This window comes from Schistocerca gregaria, chromosome 3 (assembly GCF_023897955.1).
Source record: "Schistocerca gregaria isolate iqSchGreg1 chromosome 3, iqSchGreg1.2, whole genome shotgun sequence".
In the NCBI taxonomy this organism is placed as follows: domain Eukaryota; kingdom Metazoa; phylum Arthropoda; class Insecta; order Orthoptera; family Acrididae; genus Schistocerca; species Schistocerca gregaria.
This window is the reverse complement of record NC_064922.1, coordinates 877,228,137-877,245,866: the sequence shown is the minus strand read 5'-3', so window position 1 is coordinate 877,245,866 and position 17,730 is coordinate 877,228,137. Positions and strand designations below refer to the sequence as shown.

Here is a 17,730-nt window from a genome sequence, read left to right as displayed (position 1 = left end):
TCTAAGTTGTAAACCTGGTTTAAACTACAGCTAGTGCCGATTGTTTTGGTCATATTTTACCATAAGTGCCTATTGTCATAATTTTGTAACGTAAAAGCTAGGTAATGTTAAGCTTTGTCTACTAATAACTTGTATTACTAACTGGGCATCTGGAAAAAATTGAAGTGTGTAACTCCTTGACTGTCAACGCTAACTAATGAACAACTGCGCACGTTGCTATCACGTTTAATGTTCGTATAGAATTGCCATTCTGATTCAGTACTAGGACAATGCTCAAATGAATGTTTTTTGTGATTTTAAATTTCGTCAGAAAGTGATGTTGTAGGTACAAGTGAGCTAAAGGTGCTCACTCCCAGTGTAAGAATAAGTAGTTCCGTTTCCATTCATCTTATATGTCACAATGACATGAATAGCCCTAGCTGCATACAGCGTTAATATAAGTCAACGGGGACAGTTGAAAATGTGTCCCCCGACCGGTGCTCGAACCCGGGATCTCCTGCTTACATGGCAGACGCTCTATCCATCTGAGCCACCGAGGGGACAGAGGCTTTTTGTCGATTCCCGTAAGAGTTCGAGCACTGTTTGTGCATCTGTACAGAAGATCGTCAAACGGCAAGTTAGCCTTATATATATTAGCAGATGGGACCTGGATAAACTGACTAAACCAGATGTTGTACAGACTTTAAGGGAGAGCATAAGGGAACAATTGACAGGAATGGGGGAAAGAAATACAGTAGAAGAAGAATGGGTAGCTTTGAGGGATGAAGTAGTGAAGGCAGCAGAGGATCAAATACGTAAAAAGAATATTGAATTGCTGAAAGGAGAAAATATAAAAATGCAGCAAATGAAGCAGGCAAAAAGAAACACAAACGTCTCAAAAATGAGATTGACAGGAAGTGCGAAATGGCTAAGCAGGGATGGCTATAGGACAAATGTAAGGATGTAAAGGCTTATCTCGCCAGGCGTAAGATAGATCCTGCCTACAGGAAAATGAAAGAGACCTTTGGAGAAAAGAGAACCACTTGTATGAATTTCAAGAGCTCGTATGGAAACCCAGTTCTAAGCAAAGAAGGGAAAGCAGAAAGGTGGAAGGAGTATATACAAGGGCGATGTCCTAGAGGACAATATTATGGAAATGAAAGAGGATGTAGATGAAGATGAAATGGGAGATATGATACTGCGTGAAGAGATTGACAGAGCACCTTTTTGCAGTTTCTTCAATTTTAATCTACAGTTCATAACTAATAGATTGTGGTCAGAGTCCACATTTGCTACTGGAAATGTCTTACAATTGAAAACCTGGCTCCTAAATCTCTGTCTTACCATTATGTAATCTATCTGAAACCTCTCAGTATCTGCAGGCTTCTTTTATGTATACAACCTTCTTTTATGATTCTTGAACCAAGTGTTAGCTATGATTAAGTTGTGCTCTGTGCAAAATTCTACCAGGCAGTTTCCTCTTTCATATCTTAACCCAATCCATATTCACCTGCTACGTTTCCTTCTCTCCCTTTTCCTATTACCGAATTCCAGTGACCCATGACTATTAAATTTTCGTCTCCCTTCATTATCTGAATAATTTCTTTTACTTCATGATACATTTCTTCAATTTATTTGTAATCTGCAGAGCTAGTTGGCATATAAACTTGTACTACTGTAGTAGGAGTGGGCTTCGTGTCTATCATGGCCACAATAATGCTTTCACTATACTGTTTGTAGTAGCTTACCCGCGCTCTTATTTTTTTTATTTATTATTAAACCTACTCCTGCTGACTCCTATTTGATTTTGTATTTATAACCCTGTATTCACCTGACCAGAAGTCTTGTTCCTCCTGCTACTGAACTTCACTAATTCCCACTATATCTAACTGTAACCTATCCATTTCCCTTTTTAAATTTTCTAACCTACCTGCCCGATTAAGGGATCTGACATTCCACACTCCGATCTGTAGAACGACAGTTTTCTTTCTTCTGATAACGACGTCCTTCTGAGTAGTCCCAGCCCGGACATTCGAATGGGGGACTATTTTACATCCGGAATATTTTACCCAAGAGGACGCCATCATCATTTAATCATACAGTAAAGCTGCACGCCCTCGGGAAATATTATGGCTGTAGTTTCCTCTTGCTTTCAGCCGTTCGCAGTACCAGCACAGCAAGGCCGTTTTGGTTATTGTTACAAGGCCAGATCAGTCAGTCATCCAGACTGTTGTCCCTGCAACTACTGAAAAGGCTGCTGCCCCTCTTCAGGAACCACATGTTTGTCTGTCCTCTCAACAGATACCCCTCTGTTGTGGCTGCACCTACGGTATGGCTATCTGTATCGTTGTGGCATGCAAGCCTCCCCACCAACGGCAAGGTCCATGGTTCATGGGGGGGGGGGGGGGGGGGGGCGTAACTAGACATACATAACCTTTAATGTAGGCATTACAAGGTATGGTAATAAATAATAGAATCATAAAAAACAAGGACCTCTGAGAAGGTCCGGCAACAAACACTTTCGCGAGCAATGAGATAGGCAGCCAAGAGTTGTATTCACTTCACAAGATGGTAACTCAGGCTAGTGGCAGTCTAACGAATGACTAATGATAATCTTGCTGAAGCTACCTGACGCCCGATAAACCAAATGCAACGATAAAACAATACGCCAAAACTTGAACCGGCGGTCTGCACGACGTCCCAGAATAATGTGTTTAGAGCGTCCAGAACGATAAAGAAACCATTACCAGATTTCCGTCCGATTCCACAAACCCGAAAATCCGAACAAACAAGTGACAGTACAGAACACCACACAAACTAACAATAAGCAAAACCCTACACGATTTGCGTGCATGGCAAAACCGAAATGTAACCATCCAGAATCAAAAACCGCACGTCATCGCGGAAACAATCACAAAGCGAGCCAAAACCAAGTACCAAATGAGTGACATCAAATTCATTAGGCACACAAATGCACACTGAACTCACTGTGACAACTCTGACGAGGGTTGGTAGAATGAAACAAATCTCTTCACAGTTGAGTAACCTCACCGTCTAATCACTGTGCTTCTAACACAGTATGGTTTTCAAGTTCTAAACTGCACATGACAGCGCGATGATAATCTGTCATAACACTCATATGCACTCTGGGGCCCACACGGGTGACTGACTTCGCTCTACTTCGATTGAAATGCATTCATCCTATAGCTTGCTGGATCCGTTTACGACGACGTCGTGCACCCTTGCGACCACAGCCCTTCCGTCCGGCAGTCCATGTTATTGCACGGCGCGGACCTGCTCCTGGGCAACGCGGCTGGCAACGCTTACGAAACCGTGTGGCGCCAGTCAAGACGAATAGAAGACAAACAACAGCAACCATGCCAACTAAAGGATATGGTCTGGCCTCCAACAGAGGGCGGAAACCTACAAACAGCACCAACGCGAGCTGCAGCACGGCTCAGAAGACGTGATTTGATAGTTACAAGTTATCCACCAAGAAGAGTACCATTTTAGGTTCTTGTTGAATAAGAAACTATATGCTACAAGCAACAGTTTCTGAAACACAACTGTCCACGAATACAGAGTGTGACCACTACATTTTTTGCTGAGCTCTGTTAGGTCATCGTTACAAACGAGTGTGATAGGTGAACAAACCAAGGTTGTCGAAGTAGACGAATCTCGCATAGCTACTAGGAAATACCAGAAGAACAACCGTTGAAAAATTAAGTTTAACATACTTGGATTTCTAGCGGCATTGAAAGAGTATTCTTTATAGTTCAAGTCCGTTCAAGTGGGAAGCCAACTTTATTCTCTCTCATGAAGCGCTATATATTTCCAGGCAAGACAGTGATAACAGACGGATTTAAGTCATACAAGACCTCACAGAAAGAAAGATTTTAGCATCGATTTATGAATTATTGTGCTGAATTTGTGTCATCAGGCGATCCATCTCTCAACACATAGAATATCGAACACTTGGAAAAATCTGTGATATTATCGATAAAAATATACGGTCGTCCAGACGATAGGGACGAATGTCTTCCAATAGCTATATTTACAGAACTTGAGCCTGCGTGGAAAAATTGACCCTCCTCATACTCTCCTATATTTCAGACTGAGATAGTGAGATGCTGAATGAGTTGAGAACAATATTTTTAACAACGTATCACGTCTGTCCTATGTCACAAAAACGGATGAACCTGGTGTCCCTTATATAAGGGAGAGGAGAGACCAAACAATTAAAAATAGCTGCACGCATCACCATGTTCCAATGTCGTTCGTTGCTAATCAGCGGAATTTCCTGTCGCTCGTTTGTTTGCTTTCATCGTCAACAACCGATGATAATTCTCTGGTAGACACGAACCACACAGTGTTCCTTTATGGCCTGGAATTCACTTCGTGATAGTTTAACGGTTGTCTGATGTTTGTGCTGTCAGTAATAAAGGCTACCTGTTTTTCTTCCTGCCACTATTTAAGAGGGTGATCATCAGCACACACGCCACAAAATTCTCATCCCACACACAACTGGCACAGAGAACAGCTCAGTGTACTGTATTCTAGGAAATGGCCACAGATGACGCTAAAGGTCCCTTCCCATTTCCCAACATCTCCTCACCATCGTGTTTCTCAAGGGGGATGAATATGTGAACTAGTCGATAGATCTACGCTCCATGCGGCTACCGGAAAATAACTCCTCCCGAACAGGCCATGAAGGCCCAACTGTACCGACCAGCCACCTTGTCATCCTCAGCCCATAGGCGTCACTGGATACGGATGTGGTGAGGTATGTGGTCAGCACACCGCTCTCCCGCCCGTGTGTCGGTTTCGAAGACCCGGAGCCACTACTTCTCAATCAAGTAGTCCTGTAGTTTGCCCCACAAGGGCTGAGTGCACCCCGCTTACCAACAGCGCTCGACAGACCGGATGGTCACCCATCCAAGTGCTAGCCCAGCTCGACGGCGCTTAACTTCGGTGATCTGACGGGAACCGGTGTTACCACTGCGGCATGGCCGTTGGCCTACCTGAAAATGATGCACATGATTTTGTCATCTCTGCCACGCCATACCTCTTCCACCACTGCTGTCTTTCACAAGTATCGCGGTTTGATTTCCTCCTGAACTAAACAACTTCTGCAATTCAGGGTCTCCTTCTTGAAGGACATCCTTTCACCTCACTACAGTGGTTTAGTAGCAAAAATTATTTATTTTTCCACCTGTGCCTAACGCCCTCACTGACCTTTTCCGTCAGCTGGAACACCTTGGGAAGATCTTCACTAGTTGGTTGTTCTGGCCCACATGGAATAGTTACCAGTTTGCCACCATTTAAGAACTGGGCTGCTGTGAACTCCATATCACTCTCTCCTCGGGTGGTAGGTCTAGAATCTACTGCGGTTTCTATTCCTAACAAAATATACATTCGTCTAGCAGCGTTTAACTGACAAGGAACCCCACGAGTGAGAGGTCGCAAAAGGCCAATAACGTTTACAGCATTCGATGCCCCACATATTGTCTACCACACAACCACAATTTTGGCTGCTCATGGCAACTGGGGGCGGGACTGGAGGTACCCAGTGGTAAGTCCAGCATGAGGCTACGGAGTATGGTGAACTGCTTAGTCGACTAGTAACACACGACAGTGCTATAGTGTTAGTGCTGATGAAACAAAGTAGAGCAATGGCAACGATATAAAAGTAAACATTGCATTACGTCTACAACAACAGTTGCCAAGGTTGACATTTCGTCAAGAAGAAAACCAAGGAATTTCACAGAGTGAGGGAGAAGTCGCAAATGATATATTAGCGTTTCTGTAAGACGAGTCAGTAGAATGTGTGTTATCGTATACGCTCGATGTGCGGATGTTGTACATGAGGAGTGATGACGATCGTGCTAAACAAATGAAAGTGATATTGAAACAGGTGTCGAGTCATGTAGTTGACCACAATTCTCGGGCAGAGAACCACAAATCCGGTGTCTAGCGAAACGTAGTAAAGGACAATCGTTGACCAACGGGCGGGTACTGAACTGACTACATACGTGGAAGACCATCAGCAGCATAGTAGAAAACCACTTATGAACAGATTTCGAATAAGTCAGCAGAAATACGACCGTAGAGTGCCTTAGAAAAACTACGGATATTCTAGGGAGGACAAGGCACACTGTTTACAAAAATTGTTGTTTGCGCTTTTCAAGGATGCTCGATACAATTTACAGGATATGCACTATAGTGACCTACTACGTTTTGGACATTAAATTATGCCTGACATAGATTACAGTAATTTCAAGAGAAGCAGTGAATAGTTGTGTAACTCCAAACGGAGGTAAGGAACTGGAAGGCAGAAGATAACGCAATTTATGTGGCAGCATAATTCACCTTTATCTCTGCCAATGTCAGATAATTCTAGAATAATGAAGGTCATTGTTTCTTCTATTGCTGTAGCGATACACTTCACTACTCTTTTTGAATTTGGACAGGTTATTAATTACAAATTTCGTAATTGAATATATCTATTGCAAAGGTATTTTGAATATCCTATGTTCCCTAAATAAATGTCCACAAGGTGATCTTGGCTGGGCTCCAGCTATTATTATAACTACACACTTTTGTGCAATTAATATGTTTCTCGTAGTGGTCTATTAGCCCAAAATATGATGCCATATGAAAGCAGTGAATGAAAATAGGCATATTAGGCTAATTTACAGATACGTTTATCAACAAAATTTCCAATAAACCTAATAACATAAGTAGTTGAATCTAACCAATTCAGCTAATCATCAATGTATTTCTTTCAGCTCAATTTATCATAATTGCACAGGCCCATAAATCCTGAATATTTTACCTTAGCAACAGACATCTATATTTGTCTATGGTGTTAAACTGCATACTACACTTTTGTGAGTGTGTATGTGCAGAGAAACAATTAATAGGTTTCTGAAAGCCATTATATACAATTTCCTCAGTTAATTCTTTTTTGGTGGGTGTGATTAATATACTTGTATCATCATCAGAAACTTTGAATCTTCATGAATACAGAGGGCAAATCATTAATGTGTATTAACAACAAGGGACTCAAGACTGAACCCTGTGGGACACCATTCTTGATACATCCCCAGTTGGAGGTCGCTGTTGATATTTGTAAATTATCTGTACTGTTCATTTCAATCTTCTACATTCTTTCAATTAAATATGAATTACACCATTTAACTACAGTCCCATCATACCACAATGCTTAAGCTTATGTAGAAGAATTCCATGATTAACATAGTCAAAAGCTTTTGAGAGATCACAAAATTTCCCAGTGGACGATTTTTACTTATTCAGAGTACTTAATATTTGATCAGTGAAAGCATTTATGTCCATTTCTATTGCAAAGCCTTTCTGAAAACAAAACTGATATTTTGTTAGTACTTCATTTTTACAAATATGCAAAGCTACTCTACAATACATTACTTTTTCAAGGATTTTGGATAAATCTGTTAGAGGTGAGATTGGGTGGTAGTTGTTACATTCAGACCTATCTCCGTTCTTATGCAATAGTTTAATGATAGCTTATTTCAGTATATGTGTAAAAATGCGATGTTTTAGTAAGCTACTACATATGCAGCTGAGAATCCTGCTTATCTGTTGGGAACAAGGCTTTAGTACTCTGTTGAAAATGCAATCAATTCCTTGCAAGATTTCACTATTGAGCGAATTTATTATTTTCCTAATTTCAGTATGAGAGATGGCTTAAATTTCAGTTCCATCAAATTTCATAGATATTGCCTCTTCCATATAAAGTGCTGCATTTTATAATGAATAGCTGGATTATACCTTCTCTACAACACTTAGAAATTATTAAAAAGATTTTGTGCTTTAGATGTTTTGTTAACAACCCTTTCACTGTGTTTAATAGAAATAGTTTTTTGTGGTCTAGGTTTCCATGTTTTCATTTTAACAATATTCCAAATTATTTCAATTTCACTGTTAGAAGTGCTAATCTCAGGTGTATTGCATACACTTCTGAAATTTTTAAAAACTTCACTTACTAGAGTGCAATACTTCATATAATGGTTTATTGCTTAAGCAAGCTATGCATTTTTCGATGATTTCTCTGTTTCTTTAGAGAAAATGTTTTCAAATATTCTTACAAAGTTATCATGAAATAGGTTAAATTTTAAATTAACAGCACCTCATCCCAGGCTAACTGTTGCAAGCTTTCTGTCAAATTTTCAATTGTTAAATTTTTTATTTACTACACTACTTTGGAGGATGGTTCTCTATTACTGTGTGGAGCTATGCCATATACTGTAACTACATATGCATTCTGATCAGACCATTCTTAACAGGAGAAGTTTTTATCTCATTAAATTTCTCTTGATATATAAAAACATTATCTATCAGTATGCTGCTTTCCTGTACTACCCAAGTAGATAAATCAGTAGTTGACATCATGTTGAGAGAAACAAACAATACATCAAGGTCAAGCTTTCTATCAGGCTCTTTCAAAAAATCTGCTCTGAAATCCCCACAAACAGTAATTTGCTTTCCTCTGTCTGACATTTTTTTTTTTTTGGTCATCAGTCTACTGACTAGTTTGATGCGGCCTGCCACGAATTCCTTTCCTGTGCTAACCTCTTCATCTCAGAGTAGCACTTGCAACCTATGTCCTCAATTATTTGCTTGACATATTCCAATCTCTGTTTTCCTCTACAGTTTTTGCTCTCTACATTTCCCTCTAGTACCATGGAAGTCATTCCCTCATGTCTTGCAGATGTCCTATCATCCTGTCCCTTCTCCTTATCAGTGTTTTCCACATATTCCTTTCCTTTCTGATTCTGCGTAGAACCTCCTCATTCCTTACCTTATCAATCCACCTAATTTTCATTATTCGTCTATAGCACCACATCTCAAATGCTTCGATTCTCTTTTGTTCCGGTTTTCCCACAGTCCATGTTTCACTACCATACAATGCTGTACTCCAGACGTACATCCTCAGAAATTTTCCTCAAATTAAGGCCGGTATTTGATATTAGTAGACTTCTCTTGGCCAGAAATGCTTTTTTTGCCATAGCGAGTCTGCTTTTGATGTCTTCCTTGCTCCGTCCATCATTGTTTATTTTACTGCCAAGGTAGCAGAATTCCTTAACTCCATTGACTTCGTGACCATCAATCCTGATGTTAAGTTTCTCGCTGTTCTCATTTCTACTACTTCTCATTACCTTCGTCTTCCTCCGATTTACTCTCAAACCATAGTGTGTACTCACTAGACTGTTCATTCCGTTCAGCAGATCATTTAATTCTTCTTCACTTTCACTCAGGATAGCAATGTCATCAGCGAATCATATCAATGATATCCTTTCACCTTGTATTTTAATCCCACTCCTGAACCTTTCTTGTATTTCCATCATTGTTTCCTCGATGTACAGATTGAAGAGTAGGGGCGAAAGGCTACAGCCCTGTCTTACACCCTTCTTAATACGAGCACTTCGTTCTTGATTGTCTACTCTTATTATGCCCTCTTGGTTGTTGTACATATTGTATATGACCCGTCTCTCCCTATAGCTTACCCCTACTTTTTTCAGTATCTCGAACAGCTTGCACCATTTTATATTGTCGAACTCTTTTTCCAAGTCGATAAATCCTATGAACGTGTCTTGATTTTTATTTATCCTTGCTTTCATTATTAGCCGTAACGTCAGAATTGCCTCTCTCATGCCTTTACTTTTCCTAAAGCCGAACTGATCGTCATCTAGCGCATTCTCAATTTTCTTTTCCATTCTTCTGTATATTATTCTTGTAAGCAGCTTCGATGCATGAGCTGTTAAGCTGATTGTGCGATAATTCTCGCACTTGTCAGCTCTTGCCATCTTCGGAATTGTGTGGATGATGCTTTTCCGAAAGTCAGATGGTGTGTCGCCAGACTCATATATTCTACACACCAACGTGAATAGTCTTTTTGTTGCCACTTCCCCTAATGATTTTAGAAATTCTGATGGAATGTTATCTGTCCCTTCTTCCTTATTTGACCGTAAGTCCTCCAAAGCTCTTTTAAATTCCGATTCTAATACTGGATCCCCTATCTCTTCTAAATCGACTCCTGTTTCTTCTTCTATCACATCAGACAAATCTTCAGACTCATAGAGGCTTTCAATATATTCTTTCCATCTATCTGCTCTCTCCTCTGGAATTCCCATTGCACTCTTAATGTTACCACAGTTACTTTTAATGTCACCAAAGATTGTTTTGACTTTCCTGTATGCTGAGTCTGTCCTTCCGACAATCATATCTTTTTCGATGTCTTCACATTTTTCCTGCAGCCATTTCGTCTTAGCTTCCTTGCACTTCCTATTTCTTTCATTCCTCAGCGACTTGTATTTCTGTTTTGCCTGATTTTCCGCGGAACATGTTTGTACTTCCTCCTCTCATCAATCAACTGAAGTATTTCTTCTGTTACCCATGGTTTCTTCGCAGCTACCTTCTTTGTACCTATGTTTTCCTTCCTAACTTCTGTGATGGCCCTTTGTAGAGATGTCCATTCCTCTTCAACTGCACTGCCTACTGCGCTATTCCTTATTGCTGTTTCTATAGAGTTAGAGAATTTCAAACGTATCTCGTCATTCCTTAGAACTTCCGTATCCCACTCCTTTGCGTATTGATTCTTCCTGACTAAAGTCTTGAACTTCAGCCTATTCTTCATCACTACTATATTGTGATCTGAGTCTATATCTGCTCCTGGGTACGCCTTACAATCCAATATCTGATTTCGGAATCTCTGTCTGACCATGATGTAATCTAATTGAAATCTTCCCGTATCTCCCGGCCTTTTCCAAGTATACCTCCTCCTCTTGTGATTCTTGAACAGGGTATTCGCTATTACTAGCTTAAACTTGTTACAGATCTCAAATAGTCTTTCTCCTCTTTCATTCCTTGTCCCAAGCCCATATTCTCCTGTAACCTTTTCTTCTACTCCTTCCCATACAACTGCATTCAAGTCGCCCATGACTAATAGATTTTCGTCCCCCTTTACATACTGCATTACCCTTTCAATATCCTCATACACTTTCTCTATCTGTTCATCTTCAGCTTGCGACGTCGGCATGTATACTTGAACTATCGTTGTCGGTGTTGGTCTGCTGTCGATTCTGATTAGAACAACCCGGTCACTGAACTGTTCACAGTAACACACCCTCTGCCCTACCTTCCTATTCATAACGAATCCTACACCTGTTATACCATTTTCTGCTGCTGTTGATATTACCCGGTATTCATCTGACCAGAAATCCTTGTCTTCCTTCCACTTCACTTCACTGACCCCTACTATATCTAGATTGAGCCTTTGCATTTCCCTTTTCATATTTTCTACTTTCCCTACCACGTTCAAGCTTCTGGCATTCCACGCGCCGACTCGTATAACATTATCCTTTCGTTGATTATTCAATCTTTTTCTCATGGTAACCTCCCCCTTGGCAGTCTCCTCCCGGAGATCCGAATGGGGGACTATCCCTGAATCTTTTGCCAATGGAGAGATCATCATGAGACTTCTTCAACTACAGACCACTTGTCTGACGTAGCACAACAAAGAATCCAATTTTTTCTGAAATAGCTGAAAATTTCACAGTGGGGACCTACAGAGAGCTACAATTATAAAAAGTACCATTAATTACTTTAAGCTCACATTTATATTCTTATATAGGTTGCTTTACAAAACAGTGTTAATTAGTAAATTTTCACACTATGATAAATTTAACATATATTGCAACTCTTCCTCTCTCTATAGTGTCTCTGCTTACATATGGTGTAAGCCTGTATTTACCTACATTTACCTTTTCCATATCTGTGACTATAGGATGTTCGGACAGGCACAGTGCAACTAATTCCACCCTCAGTTTCTAATCTTCTAAACAAGACAGAAGCTCTTCTGCTTTGTTCTTCAATTCCCTGATATTCTGATGCAACATACTAACATTACTTTTCAGTGTGCTGTTATAAAAAATTTGTAATGTACTAACACATTATCAACAAACAGCACAACTTCTCATCCAGGTTCTTCTATTTTTTGTGACTGTTGTGGTTTAAGCCGTTGCTGTCAACCGATTAGTTATTAAGTGTGATTACATATCATGGCCTATCCACAGCAGCTTCTGGTAAAATAACATAAAATTCCATTCTATAATAACAAGTGATGGAACTTCTTAAATTGACATAATGAAACAAATCTTTCAGATGGCGCAATTGGTACGATTTTTTATATAAATGGGTGTGTTGTTGGTTTTTACAGAACAAGCTATGAATAATATTGATACCACCTTGAGATAATTCTAAACTGGGACCATTATACACACATAAAAGAAAAGTTTTGCATCACCTCGGTTCCGAGAGTTCCGGAACCTGTAGAGAAAATTATACTAGAGATCAACATAAACATCATTTCCTCCTTTTTTATTGCTCATGAAAATCACACAGTTCATGTTGTACCACCATACAGCGAGACCTTTAGAGAAGGTGGTCCAGATTGCACATCGGTACCTCCAATACCCAGTAGCACGTCCTCTTGTATTGAAGCATGTCTTTATTCATTGTAGCATACTATCCACAAATTCATCACGGCACTGTTGGCCCAAATTGTCCCACTCCTCAACGGCTATTTGGTGTAGATCCCTCAGAGTGTTTGGTGGGTCACGTTGTCACATAAACAGCCCTTTTCAATCAAATCCAAGCATGTTCGATAGATTTCATGTCTGGAGAACGTGCAGGCCACTCTAGTCGAGCGATGTCGTTATCCTGAAGGAAGTCATTCACAAGATGTGCACGATGGGGGCTTGAATTGTCGTCATGAAGACGAATGCCTCTCCAATACGCTGCCGACATGCTTGCGCTATCGGTCGGGGGATGGCATTCACTTGTCGTACAACTATTACGGCGCCTTCCATGACCACCAGCGGTGTACGTCGGCCCCACATAATGGCACCCCAAAACATCAGGGAACCTCCACCTTGCTACACTCGCTGGACAGTGTGTCTAAGGCTACGTTCACACTGAAGGATTTGTTACGGAGATTCGTGCCCCGCACAATTCGTAGAGAAAAGTTTCTCGGCACATGTATCTCGCGACTTGTTTCAAGGACAAGTGCCCGGCACAAGTAGCAACGTGAGTGTTCTCACTGGCGACATGTAGCCAGTCAGTTTCAAGGAAGGTGGCATCCGATGCAGAACTTCTATTTTTCTGCGCTAGTGCTGTGAATATAATAGTGAATACGGAGAATAAGCAGAAAAAGAAACGTTGGTGGTGGATGCGTAACTTTCTCAATAAACAGAGTACTCATGGAGCTTACACTTCCCTGATAAGTGACCTTAAACTTCAAGACAGACAGGGCTTCAAAAATTTTGTTCGTATGTCTACGACGGACTTTGAAGTATTACTACATACGACGGAATTGAAGGACACAAATTTTCGAGAGGCTGTAACCTCTGCTGAACAACATGCCGTTACATTACGCTTTTTAGCTACTGGAGATTCGTACAGCTCTTTAATGTACATGTATAGCATTTCCCAATGCAAAATCAATGAAATAATACCAAAAGTGTGTCAGGCTATTATAAAGGCACTTCAGAGAGAAACTGAGGTAAGAACTTATTTTTTGTTGGTTACGTAGAACAAAATACCACTGAAGTTCACCCACAGAGGTATACATTTAACTGTTTTCTCTTAAAATAAAAACGTTCTCTCTTTCCGTTTGTTGCCACTCATGAACTTTTATTGACATTACGTTTATTTCCGTAATTTCACTGTGTTAAAATTCTTCTAGTTCTTTTAGTTTTGCCTCGAAAATTAAGTCCTGTATTTTCTTCTACAGAATGGTAACACTTTTCATTACGAAATACTCGTAGTTCACATTTAATATATTTTGGAAATGACGTCAATTTCTCTTCTTTTTTCGTGAGGAAGTGCTCACTTGTCCATTTTAAAAACTTCAAGTTCAGCATCGGCACACGAATTATTTTGAATTTTGGGTGGCTCCAATTTAGGGTGGCTGCAATTGTGTAGTAGAAGTACTACAAGCACTCGCAGTTCTCATACTTCATATTTCTTCTAGTTCTCAGTTATTGTCTTCCCTTACTTCTTATTAGGCACGCTAAAAAAATGGAAAAAATGTTCACAATATTTGTTTCCTTTTTCAGGTACCGTAAACTTAAGCACAATGGAAGCAAATTGCACGAGAATTTGAGTTTCACTGAAATTTTCCTCACTGCGTAGGGGCTTTAGATGGAAAACTTGTTCAAATTGTTAACCCTGCTCACGCTGGGAGCACTTATTATAACTATAATAAACTTACTCCAAGATGGTCGCCCAGTGAGATCACAGGTAATTTCTTCGTCCACTAAAATTACGTATTTAATAGGAAATAGTGTCAACATTACGTTTTCTTCGTTTTGTATACTTGCCGTACTGTCGGTTCTTGTTACACAACTGAATATTAGCTTCCCAGAAGAGCTTGTACTTGAAAAAATTTGTTCTTTAGCTGAAGTCCCGATAATCGCAACATAACTCGAAATTTTGCGTGATAGAAACAAAAAATTCTATACACGTTTTCTTGATAGTACAAAATTCGTTTAAAAAAGACAGCTACTTGTTCCATCAGTGTATACTGTCGCAATGAAATTTTAATTAAACGTTGCTAAATTGTATTTAATTAACATATTTTGTATTGTTTACTAGTTGGAAAGACGCAATATAGGCCTATATTTTGCTCCTGATAACGTAAATTGTCTAAAATAAAAGTACTTACAAATTCATTCTTCTGTCATTGTATCTCTACATCAGTACAAAAACAACAATCACCGCACATAGGACTTTTGTGTCTTCTTATGTTTACAAACTGCCAATCTCGCGTCCTTGACAAATTTAAAACATTCATTAAACATAATCATACATTTGAAACTGACCATTAGTGAGAAATGTGGGAGCTTTATAGGGTAGTGAGTAGAGGGATTTGTTGCCAATCTTGTACGAAGTATTTTCAATTGGGGGACGGGTGTGGGGGTGCAGTGGAGAAAATGTTGGGAGAACAGAAGAGGTCCTCTCCTTGAACTGCACTGTTTGCAGTAGTAACATTTTGATTGGGGAACAGGAAAGGAAAATCTGTACCCTTCAGGCACAGTAGGAGGAAGCAATGTAGGAACTCATAAGCATCAAGGGAGACAGGGGGCAGGAGGGTGGTTGGAAACTGGCAGCTGATAGGAGGATAGGAAGAAAGAGAGCGCGATCTGAGAGTTTTATCATCAACACCAGAAACAGATATCTACCACTTCCAGAGTTAAGTGGAGAAGAGCCTCAGGTAGAACGAAGAGCAGGAAACGTGCAGTACACTTCAACTGAGGCCAAGAGGCCTAGAAATGTACAAAGTCTTAGGCAGAAGAAAGTGCTGCTGCTAAGTAGTAGCCATGGGCGAGGTGTAGGCCCCCAGATACAGGAACATTTAGGGGCAGCGTACCAGGCCACCAGTATCTTCAAGCCAAATGCTGGGCTAAGTCATGTGATAGAGGACCTACAGTCTTTAATTAAGGACTTTACAAAAGATGACCATGTAGTGATAGTGGGTGTGGTAGGAAACAGTTTGTATAGGTATGGGGCATATGACATAGGGATGACATGGACAAGATAGCTTCCATGCCTCATGGCACCAACGTACACTTTGTTGAGCTGTTCTGGCGTCCTGATCGACCACGCCTTGATGGAGCTGTGAGGCGAATCAATGTGCGGTTAGGGATTGCTCTGAGGACAACCAAACTTTGCTCATGTTTCTCTGGTGCCCATCAGAACTATCAACAGATGGGGTTTCACTGGGCATGGCCTACACCTAAACAGAACTGGGAAGGGAATATTGGTACAGCTGATTCACGAAAGTATAAGGGGTGGATCTCGGGCCACACTTGGTCAATTACCTGTTGTCACAGGTACGAAAAATAGGTCCTTTTTAGGATAAATCCAGACAACAGGTTCCCTTGCCGAAAGAGTATCTCCAGCAGTTTAAAAAACTACTGACACAATCACTCACAAAACAGATTTTAGCACTTCAAATATCACATATACACGATGTCACAAAGAAAAACAAACCATTGGAAAGAATAACATGGGGCATATCACAGACTTAACAATCCTCTATCAAAATATGCAATCAATAGAAAATAAAATACAACTATTGGAAGTTTAGCTCCGATCTTTGAATTGCACCGTGGTTTGTACTACTGAGCACTGGTCTGGAGACGCAGAAATCCTATATGCAGTATTATCATTGTATAAAGGCAAACTCTTACTGCAGAACTATTTCAAGGCGTAGAGGATCATGCATTTATATCAGAAAAAGAACACAATTCAAATCAAGACATGACCTCAGTACAGTAAGTGAAGACAAACAAAAAACAACAGCTATTGAATTAACAGTGTTTGATATCACTAAGAAATTAATCATTTTATGTGTGTAGAGATCTCCCAGTGGTAGTGTGGACACTTTTTTCAATAAATTAACGGAAGTTCTAGATAGTCTCAAGTACGAAGGTCAACATAATTCTGTGTGGAGACATTAACATCAACACTAATATCCTAAATGAATCCAGCAACACCTTCATAAACATCCTTCAAAGTTTTGACATGTCCCTATTGGTCTATAGTGCAACAAGGATTACTACAATGATGCATCAGTAATTGACCATGTGACCACAAATATGGACAGGGAAAAATGAGATGAAGCTGTAAAAGACCTCAGACTATCACACCATTTCTGTCAAATAACAACAGTAAAATTAGGCATCGAATCACTCCCTAAACTACAAGCCTACAAACGACATCTATCAGAAGTCAGGATAAAAGATATTTCAAAAGAACTAGAAAATTCTTCACATTGTTGTAACTGAACTTTGAAAAGGCATTTCCAAAAGTATGCATGACTGTATCAACATCGCACAAAAACAGATGAGTAACTGCAAGTATTTAGAAGTCCTCCCAAACACTTAAACACCTCAGTTCCATGTAAAAGATTCACAATGAATCAGAATTCTTAAATTTCTATCATGAATGCAAAAAAATCTATAGGAAGGTGCTGATCGCTGCAAAAAAGTCATTTAATGACAAAATAATATATAATGAAGAGTATAAAAGCAAAGCAGTCTGGGTTGTTACAGAAAAGAAAATTGGGAGAGGCAAACAAATGCAGAATACCATACTGCTAAGGGAGGTAATAAATGAACCACAACACTTAGCAAACTATGTAAACGAGCGTTTTTGAAGTACTGCAGAGATGTTACAGCAAAAATTCCCCAAAGCAAATATAACACCTGTAAATAATGTTGCACTAAATACAATGACGTTACTTCCAACTACCAATGTGTATACTGAAAGAATGCAGAGGGATTATACAAGGCCTCTTAACAAATACAATAAATGAATCATTTACATCATGGACATTTCCAGAGCAGTTAAAACAGGGAGGAGTTGTACCTTTGCTTAAGGGAGGTAATGTAGAAGCCATATAAAATTACCAGCCCATTTCCCTGCTGTCAACATTCTCAAAAATAGTACAAGCAATTACGAAAGACAAATTAATGAATTACTTGAATAAACACAATCTTTTAAGCGAATCACAAAATATGGAGTCAGCTATAGTAGAATTCACAAAAGTTGTACTTGGTGCTCTTGATAAAGATGAGTGTGTCATAGGCATATTTTTGGATGTTTCTAAGGCATTTGATACAATCGACCACAAGATTCTATTAAATA

General features: G+C 39.8%; 1 non-coding gene and 1 pseudogene across 1 annotated transcript; both read right to left on the bottom strand.

Annotated features, from left to right (window-relative positions):
* Positions 1-465: 465 nt before the first annotated feature.
* Trnat-ugu (transfer RNA threonine (anticodon UGU)) lies at positions 466-539 on the bottom strand. Its single transcript has one exon. It is a non-coding gene; the product is annotated as a tRNA-Thr (tRNA).
* A 4,339-nt stretch (positions 540-4,878) lies between these two features.
* Positions 4,879-4,996, bottom strand: LOC126356640 (5S ribosomal RNA; annotated as a pseudogene).
* Positions 4,997-17,730: the final 12,734 nt, after the last annotated feature.